This window comes from Lonchura striata, chromosome 2 (assembly GCF_046129695.1).
Source record: "Lonchura striata isolate bLonStr1 chromosome 2, bLonStr1.mat, whole genome shotgun sequence".
NCBI lineage: Eukaryota > Metazoa > Chordata > Aves > Passeriformes > Estrildidae > Lonchura > Lonchura striata.
The window spans coordinates 63849918-63858077 of record NC_134604.1 but is presented as its reverse complement, the minus strand read 5'-3'; the positions used below and the strand labels follow the sequence as shown (position 1 = coordinate 63858077).

At 37.8% G+C, this 8160-nt stretch overlaps 1 protein-coding gene across 1 annotated transcript in view; it reads right to left on the bottom strand.

The window, feature by feature from the left end:
- Positions 1-3631: 3631 nt before the first annotated feature.
- FOXO1 (forkhead box O1) overlaps positions 3632-8160 on the bottom strand; it is a 61173-nt gene continuing 56644 nt past the window's right edge. Inside the window, exon 3 of the mRNA XM_021526612.3 lies at positions 3632-7950. The gene's annotated coding sequence lies outside the window, so the exon portion shown is untranslated. The remainder of the gene's footprint in view (positions 7951-8160) is intronic.

Sequence of the window (8160 nt, the reverse complement as noted above, 5' to 3'; positions counted from 1 at the left end):
TTCGCGTCACAAGAAATACTGATTAATCACTTCCTATTCACCTTCTCCACAGCACTCATTTTTCAAACCCCTATCACTTCACTCAGCTATACCCACCCTCACCCTTTCTGCTATTTAATCTCTGCTATGGGCTCTTCCAGTCCTAGCATTATTTGTCCTGTGGGTTTCTTCATCCACAGTTAATTGTAAGCTGAGGTTTGCAAGAAATCATTTTAACAACTCCAAGATGCTTCTCATGGCGGTACCATATCACCCAAAGTTCATTATGTATCCCTGTGTGCTAGACTCACTTTCCCCTTCTCCCTGTGCATTTATCAACAATAATTTCTGCCGGTTTATCAGCTAGTCACAAAATATGCTGAAAACTCTTGCAGAGACCAGCATCATAATTTTTTAATATACCTGGACCTATTTAAGCAACAGGACCCCAGCAGCGGGAGTCCAGCATATTCAATATAATTAGTCACTACTATCCCTATCTGCCTGGCATTCTTCTCAGTCACCAGCAGGCTCTTGCCTTTCTGTACCTACCACACCAGGACCATGGAGATGGAGACAGTTAACAGCTCAAGGAGCCTGCAGGAAAGAGTGCTATACGTCTTATTTTATGTTGAAAATAAACTTCCAGACAGATGTGCTTACAGCAAAAGGGTTTCCCAAGGAAGAATAAGACGTGGAAAGCCTACTCAGAAAGCCCTCTTGTGAAAGCCTTGCCTTGCAGACCCAACAAGGGTCAGTGAGAGCCTCAGCATGCTGAGGCTGGGTGAGATAGGGCCAGCAGGAACAGATGCATGGCTCCAAGACAAGCCCCCTTCCTAGGGACTCCCCTGTCATCTCCAGGTTATTTTCAATTAATAAGCCCCCCAGCAAGAGAGCCTCAGGCAGATAAAACTTGCCACCTCAAAGGCCTCCTGAAGTTTTCCAAGAATGGATGAAGGCTCCTGAGAATGAACTTTGGCTTTGGGGGTCATTTGGGCATTAAATGGAGAGATCTGTTTTATGGGCTGAGAAAGGAGGAAAAGAACTTCCTTAACAAAGCTCAGCTGCCCATTACTGTGGGGAATGGAAAGAAAGACACAGAGTCTTGCTTAGTCCAGCTTCTCTGAGCAGGGTGAATTAAAAAACCTCAACCAAACAGGAACACTTCTCTCAACTGCTATAAATCGGTGGGGGGGAAAGGAGGAAGAAAGGGAGGAGCAGGAAGTGGTAACTTATTTGGACTCCTGAAATGAAACTCCAATACTCACAGGGTTTCACAGCTCACCACTTGTTTTCACCTGGTCAAAAAAACTGAAGCAAAAATTCAGGCCAGGATTTTTGCTGTCTTTGGTTGCTTTTGGACACAACTTCAAACTCCAACAAAAAGAAAGCTCTTTTCTTTGCAACATTAGCTCTTTCCCTAGCAAAAATCCAGTATTATTTGGTCTTTAAAGCAACTACTTAGCATGCTTTCTCATCCCAGCATCTCTCATCTCTCCCCACTCTTTCCAAAGCATATACACTTTTATAACTTCCATGAACTCTGCTGACTTTACTGAAGTTGATTGAATATTTCAGAAACAATTTAGACATTCCTGCCAAACATAATTCCCTGGAAACCCAGCAATGCTCTTATGGAAGATATGGGCTGTTGCCTGCTCAGGTGGTGTCACTCTAAGATACTGAGAAAGAAATATAACCATAGAATCATAGAATCATTTAGGTTGGAAAAGAGTTTTGAGATCATCAAGCCCAATCATTAACGCAGCACTGCCAAGTCCACCACTAAACCATGTCCCTAAGTGACTCATCTACACGGCTTTTTAAATACCTCCAGGGATGGTGACTCAACCACTTCCCTGGACAGCCTGTTCCAATGCTTGACAACCTTATGGTGAAGAAATTTTTCCTAACATCCAAACTAAATCTCCCCTGGGGCAACTCGAGGCCATTTCCTCTTTTTTCTTGTTACTTAGGAGAAGAGACCAACACTCAACTCATCTTTCTTGGAAAAGCCCCTTCATTTAAAGATGGCATGAGCAATTGTAGATGAGCAGACAGGAAGGATGTAAAATGTTGAGGCTCCAAGTTATGAATGAGCTCTTTGTCTGATTCTTCCTTCCACAGCCCTATTATACCCATCAGAAGCTCCCTGCAAGGCTCTTCCAGTTGTACTGCACAAAGCCCTCATCCCTTTTCCCATCATCTCAGTGATAAACATCCCCAGAAGAAGTTTACTTGCAAAAAATACATGCAAAATTTCTGCATGCCCCAGGGTCCAACAGCAAGTAGGAGAACATAAAGTAAGATGGGGCGCTGTCCCTGCCTCCTTATTTTAGCTATCATTTTGGCACATGCCAGAACATTACCCCAGGCAAAACATAATCAGGTAATGAACAGGGATTTGCATGCAATTCCAGCAGTGGGCATGATCACAGCCACTGATCACTGCAAGTTATTCCCTCCAAGGATCTTCACAAATCCCATCTGTGCACACCAGCTGCACAATAAATGGCTGCAAGACCTAATGTCATTTGTAGTTTTAACTGGGTTATCAACTGAGGTGACATAGTAGTTGACGTTTCTACATAAAAACATGTTTATTACAACGATGTAGAACTGAGAGAACTGACTCAGAGCACAAAGATGCTTTGAGGTTTTCCTGCTTGATCAGCAGATTTAAATCCTTTGTTGCCAGATTGGCATAAATTGCTAGCCAGTCCCTTCCCAAGAGACAAGTTTTGACTATCTCTCCTAACAACAGTAACTAGTCATGTACCAATTAGATGTGCATCCTTTCCAAAAACAGCGTCATGAACACCCAAATAGAGTATCTTTGGATCTTACAACCCTCTCATTCCAGAAGTCAGGCTTTTGAAAATGTCAGGGAAGATATCCTCAGCTTCCCCTAACATGCAAAAACTCTTCCAAAATGTACAGTGATGGAAAAAGGGTGAAGCTAAAATAAAGATGGAACTGCAAGGTACAAGCAGAAATTATTTTTTAGCTATCTTTAAATATTTCTATTTCTACATGCAATTAGTTCTTTCATGTTCTTTAGGTCTACCTCTGCTTATTTTAAGATCAAACTGACAGCAATTTTTTTTTTCTGCCAGCACTTCACTTAGAGCCTGCTCTCTGCCACCCCTTCCCTCCCCACCTGCAGGCAAGCAGGGATCTGGGCCTCTCAAGACAACTGTGGCGTGGGTGTTATTGGCTGTCTGTTTTGGCAGCCTCTCATCCTTTCTTCCAGTTCTGTTTTGAAACACAATCTAAATTTAAAAAAATAAAATTAAAAAAAAAAAAAATTAGACATTCTTGCTCTCCCTACTCACTCACATCATCACAGCACTCTGATCACCACAGCCTAAAGCATGGCTGCAAAAGGAGCAGCACCAGGAAGGCTGGCAAATGTTCAGCAAGGAAAAAACTTACTCTGAGAAAAGGTACAGACTTCAGGAGGGGCAGAGGCAAAAACCAGGGCAAAGAGGACCAGGAGGGCTTGGGCCCGCTCTCTTCCACATTTAATAGCATTAGGTTCTAACATGTAATTTGGACTAAAAGACTAATTCTTTCCTGTGGTTTGATGGATGTTAACATCCCCTTTTTTATTATTTTTAATAATGTATTACATAACATTCTGATACACTAATTACCATCTCATGTCATAGCAATTTTATTAAGAGCTTATACTTACAAATACCCATTCTGAAACGATTTCAGGACTTTTTGCCATTTTCTCTGAACTACATTTGTTGAAGCAATGGCAGCATGGTCTGACACCGCTTCGTGCACCTTCCAGTAACAACACATCTCTACACAAAGCTGTCTCGTGAGCCCTGGGAGTCAGGCATGGATTCTTCTTGCGTTTAGTCTCAAAGACTTGTAAACAAGTTACTTTTAGCACACTAGGTTGTGATTAAACACTGGTAACACAGCCCTGTTAGGTTCCTGTACCTGCTACAGTTCCAAATCCAGAAGCAATGCTAAGAGAGAAAAATTCCTTTATACCAAGTAATGGAAAATTTGTTAACTATTCTGCAGTTAGTGTTTGCTCATTAATATGTTATCATCTCACCAGGCAAGACTTGAAACCATGAGGTATTTTTCTGTATAAAATTGCTAATGCCATCAGGATTGTCCAAATGGGATCATCATCATTAAAAAGATTACACGGTGAGGAAAGTGATTACGACAACATCTCAGTAGAAGGATTACTAATCACAAGTAGAATCCTGGTACAAATCTCATTCTCTGTATACAAGAAAGGACACAAAATCTTTTAAACATAATTTATATACATTTATGGCTTTATACAACAAACTGTCAGGGATTGTTCTCATGTGTCTGTAGAAGTACATCAGGCACTTTTTCTGAAAATATCCACGTATGAATTTTAATTTTGCAATGTGACTAAGTCAGAGCAGTGAAGCGTTGAAGAGCTGTCACACCACTCACAAATAGAACTAGCAGTATGTACATGCCAATCTCTCAGATATTGCTGGTTTGTGGAACACCTTCAAAAAAGAGGCCAGTTTTTGTGTTGAATAATTTGCTTTTTGCTTGCATAAACCATGCTGCATCTTACATTATGATTACTAAAATAATAATAATAATAATTATAATAATGAGAATACCTTATTTAAAATCAGTCATAAATTAAGAATCCTAGCAATTTCATATTGAAAATAGGAATTTCAAATCAGTAAAAAAATAAAAAAGTACTAACATACATCCAGTGGTTTAACAAGTGCAAATTTTATACTGTTTTATAATTGGTCCAATTTTAACTTCTCAGGGATGCTCTGTTGACCTAAGCCAATAATAAGCAATATGATTTTTGCTTATAAGTGTAGGCAAACTGTCAGTTTATCAAAGCAGAGCTTTCCAATTAATGCATCTACTACCTAAACATATATCATATAGCTATATTATGGAAACAATACATCTTTATATTTAAAATATCTCAACAGCTCTATAATACAATAAACTTTTAATAACAGTACAAACCAGAGAAAAGTCAAAAACAAGGCTGCATAGGTAAGATCATCTGCACAATTCACAAACCAATCATTTACAACAATTCTGACAAACTAAGTTACTCCAGAAAGTTGGTACTTTTACTGAAAAAGGATTTATAACTAGAGGTCACATAATGTTTGTTTTCAAGGCAGACAGCATGCTCCTTCACCAACTTCACAGTATTCCAGAATTACAACTGCAAAACATTTGAATGGCACCACCAAAAAAAACCCAAAAAACAACCAAACAACAACAACAAAAAAAACCCCCAAAAAAACCCCCCAAAGCCCACACACAGAACAAATGAACGAAAAAAAAACCCCTCAAAATTAAAAAAAAAAAAAAAAAATGCCAAATAGACCATGCAGCCCAAATCTCTGATTACCTACAACCATCTTCTCAAAATAATTAAAAGGGCTTTCTACAGACCGTTCTAATTAAGGTAAGGCTACATTTATGTTATTCATAGGTATAAAAGGAAAGGAATAAAATAGCTGTTTACAGGAAGTTATACAGTAGCAGTAAATAATAAACAGGAGGTATATTGTTAAATGTAGCATGCTCAGCTGCATCCCCATGGAGCATAGCATTGATTACTGCTTTCTTTACATGCAGAGGTGGATTTCATGACAACTTTGGCCTATGTGTATCAGTGCCTATTTGGGAGCAACCATTTTTGCTCATGCAGCAGAATTATCTTCAGAAACCCCTGTATGAGCCCTCCACTTGCTCCACTTCCAGGATTTACTACCATATTTCAGAGACTAGGCATTTGATGGTGAAGATGCTACTAGAGAGATTTTCCTGCAAAAGCAGGTGGCTTCATTGAGGCTTTGTCACTAAGAATATTTGATTTTGCTCAAAACAAGTTCAAATACCAATTTCATGCTGGGGAAGACCCTGTGTCACATCAGCCTCTGGAACTGCCTGACAACCATAATAGCATATCTAAAAAAGTAGGACCCACTGTAATTAATAAGTGATTTAAGCCCAACAGGGAGCTAAATGCTAGCACATCGATAAATACATTGCAGAGCTTTAGGAAAATCATAACAGGATGATTAAATATATGGCTTGTTACTAAACATCATTTACTTGGCATGACCTGTTTCCTTCTCCACCATACACCATCACTACAGGGAAGATGAGTTTCAATTAGAACATTTCTGGTTATGAGCTATTTAGACAAAAGAAAAATCAGTGTAAAAATATTTGATTCTCCTCTTCTTCATATCAGCCAGCCCTAGCAAAAAAAAAAAAGCTGTTAATTCTGTCAGTGCATAAAAAGGGCTCCAAGGAGTTCTGCGACACAAATGTTGTGTAGCAACCAGTGAAAAGACAGGTGAGGCCTCTTATTCATACATCCATGAAAACTGCATCATGCAATTACAAAAAATCAGAAATCATTTATTCTAAGACCCAGTCCTGAAAATGCTCAGGTGCCTTGTCAGTGTGCTAACTCCAGCAAGACCAGGTTTTTCCACAGAAACAAGGTGTCTGTTATTAATACTCTCCCCTACCCTAAACATCATGCATTTGTATAACTTTGCCACTTACTTTATCTTTCTTTTTGAAAAAAAGTAATGTTTTGTCCTGCAATAAGGTCAAAGTTTTTGCCTCCCACTCAAAATTAGCATTTTTGCCTCTTCAAATCTACTGCTTTACAACAGAAACACTGATAAATCCTACAACTGGTGATAATTAAGACAAATTACAATTTTGTAATAATTTTTACTACAATTACGAATTTTCCACAAAAGGTCCTGCTCTTGAGTGCACAAACATTATGAGACCTCCACGAAATAAATATAAATGTGAAGCATTGTACAAGCATCTTAACAATGAATACTTAACACTTTGTGGTAGTTAAAATGGTAATAGAAGCAGATGACATTTCTAAAAATGCATATATAAAACTGATTAAATATTTCTAAACATAAAGTTGTCTATATTTATACATCACACAACAAAAAAAGGGACAGAAATGTTTTGTATTCAAGATCCTTATTAAGCTTTTCCATTATTAGCACTCCCAAGTGCTAGGGAAATTTATAAAAACATGTACTTAATCCAGTTAAAATACTGTACAAAATGAAGAGGTTATGAATGCTGCCAGATCTCAGATTTATTTTTTTTTAAGTTGCCTATGTAACAAAAGTAGATTTTAATTATAAGAAAAATAGCTTGGAAAGTATTCCAAAAATTATCTTAAGCTCAACAATAGTGATTAATCGGACAATGAAATCCAGATATATTCTTGTATAAATTTACACAAATACAGGTAACTTATCAAATGGCATTTAACCTACTGTTTGCTTTGAATAGTCAGTGAGTTTAGTAGGATCATATTTAACAGGCTATTCTATTTCCATATGAAATGTGTGGCAATTTTGAGTAAAATAACACAGTTCATACTGCTGCAAGGCAAGTCCACAGTTATCTCAATTCATCAAAACACAGGTAACATCAACAAAGGTTAAACTTACTTAGGGCATGAGATCATCACAGTATTCTTACAAAAGTTTATAAACTTTTCTTAGACCAAAACAGATAGTCTTAAAAAACAATTCTTCTTCTACAGATCATACTGTACAAAACCGAAAGCACGACATGATGTAAGTAAGAGTCTTTGCTGTGATTATATGGTGTAGTGAATTTGGCACTTCAGAGTAATGAAATTTCCAATGGCACAGTTCTTATCTACAGCAGCACATAACCTGCAAACCTTGGGCAAACATCCTGTACAGGAAAATGCTCTCTCTGCTGCCAACTCTGATGAAGGAAAAAAAAAAGAAAAAAAGAAAAAAAAAACAACAAAACAAGACCCCCAAAAAAGTTAGTGCATGTGCACAGCTTTGTCAAGAAAATTAAAAAGAAAGGTGAAGGACATCTTTGTACTGCTTTTCTCAGTTCCTGCTGTCAGACAAGTCTGGAGAATTTAACCATAGCCTAGGAAGAAAGAAAAAACAACAAAAACAACAAATTAACATTCACAACAGATGATTAAATCTATTAAAAAATATGCTCAAGCTAGCTTTAAGATATTTATATGGAGAAAAAAAAAAGAAATATTCATTACTGGCTAGTAACCAGCAAGTTTTTGTTTAGAACTTCGGTGACAAAACATTAGCACTCCACATGAAGTAAGAGATGTTGGTA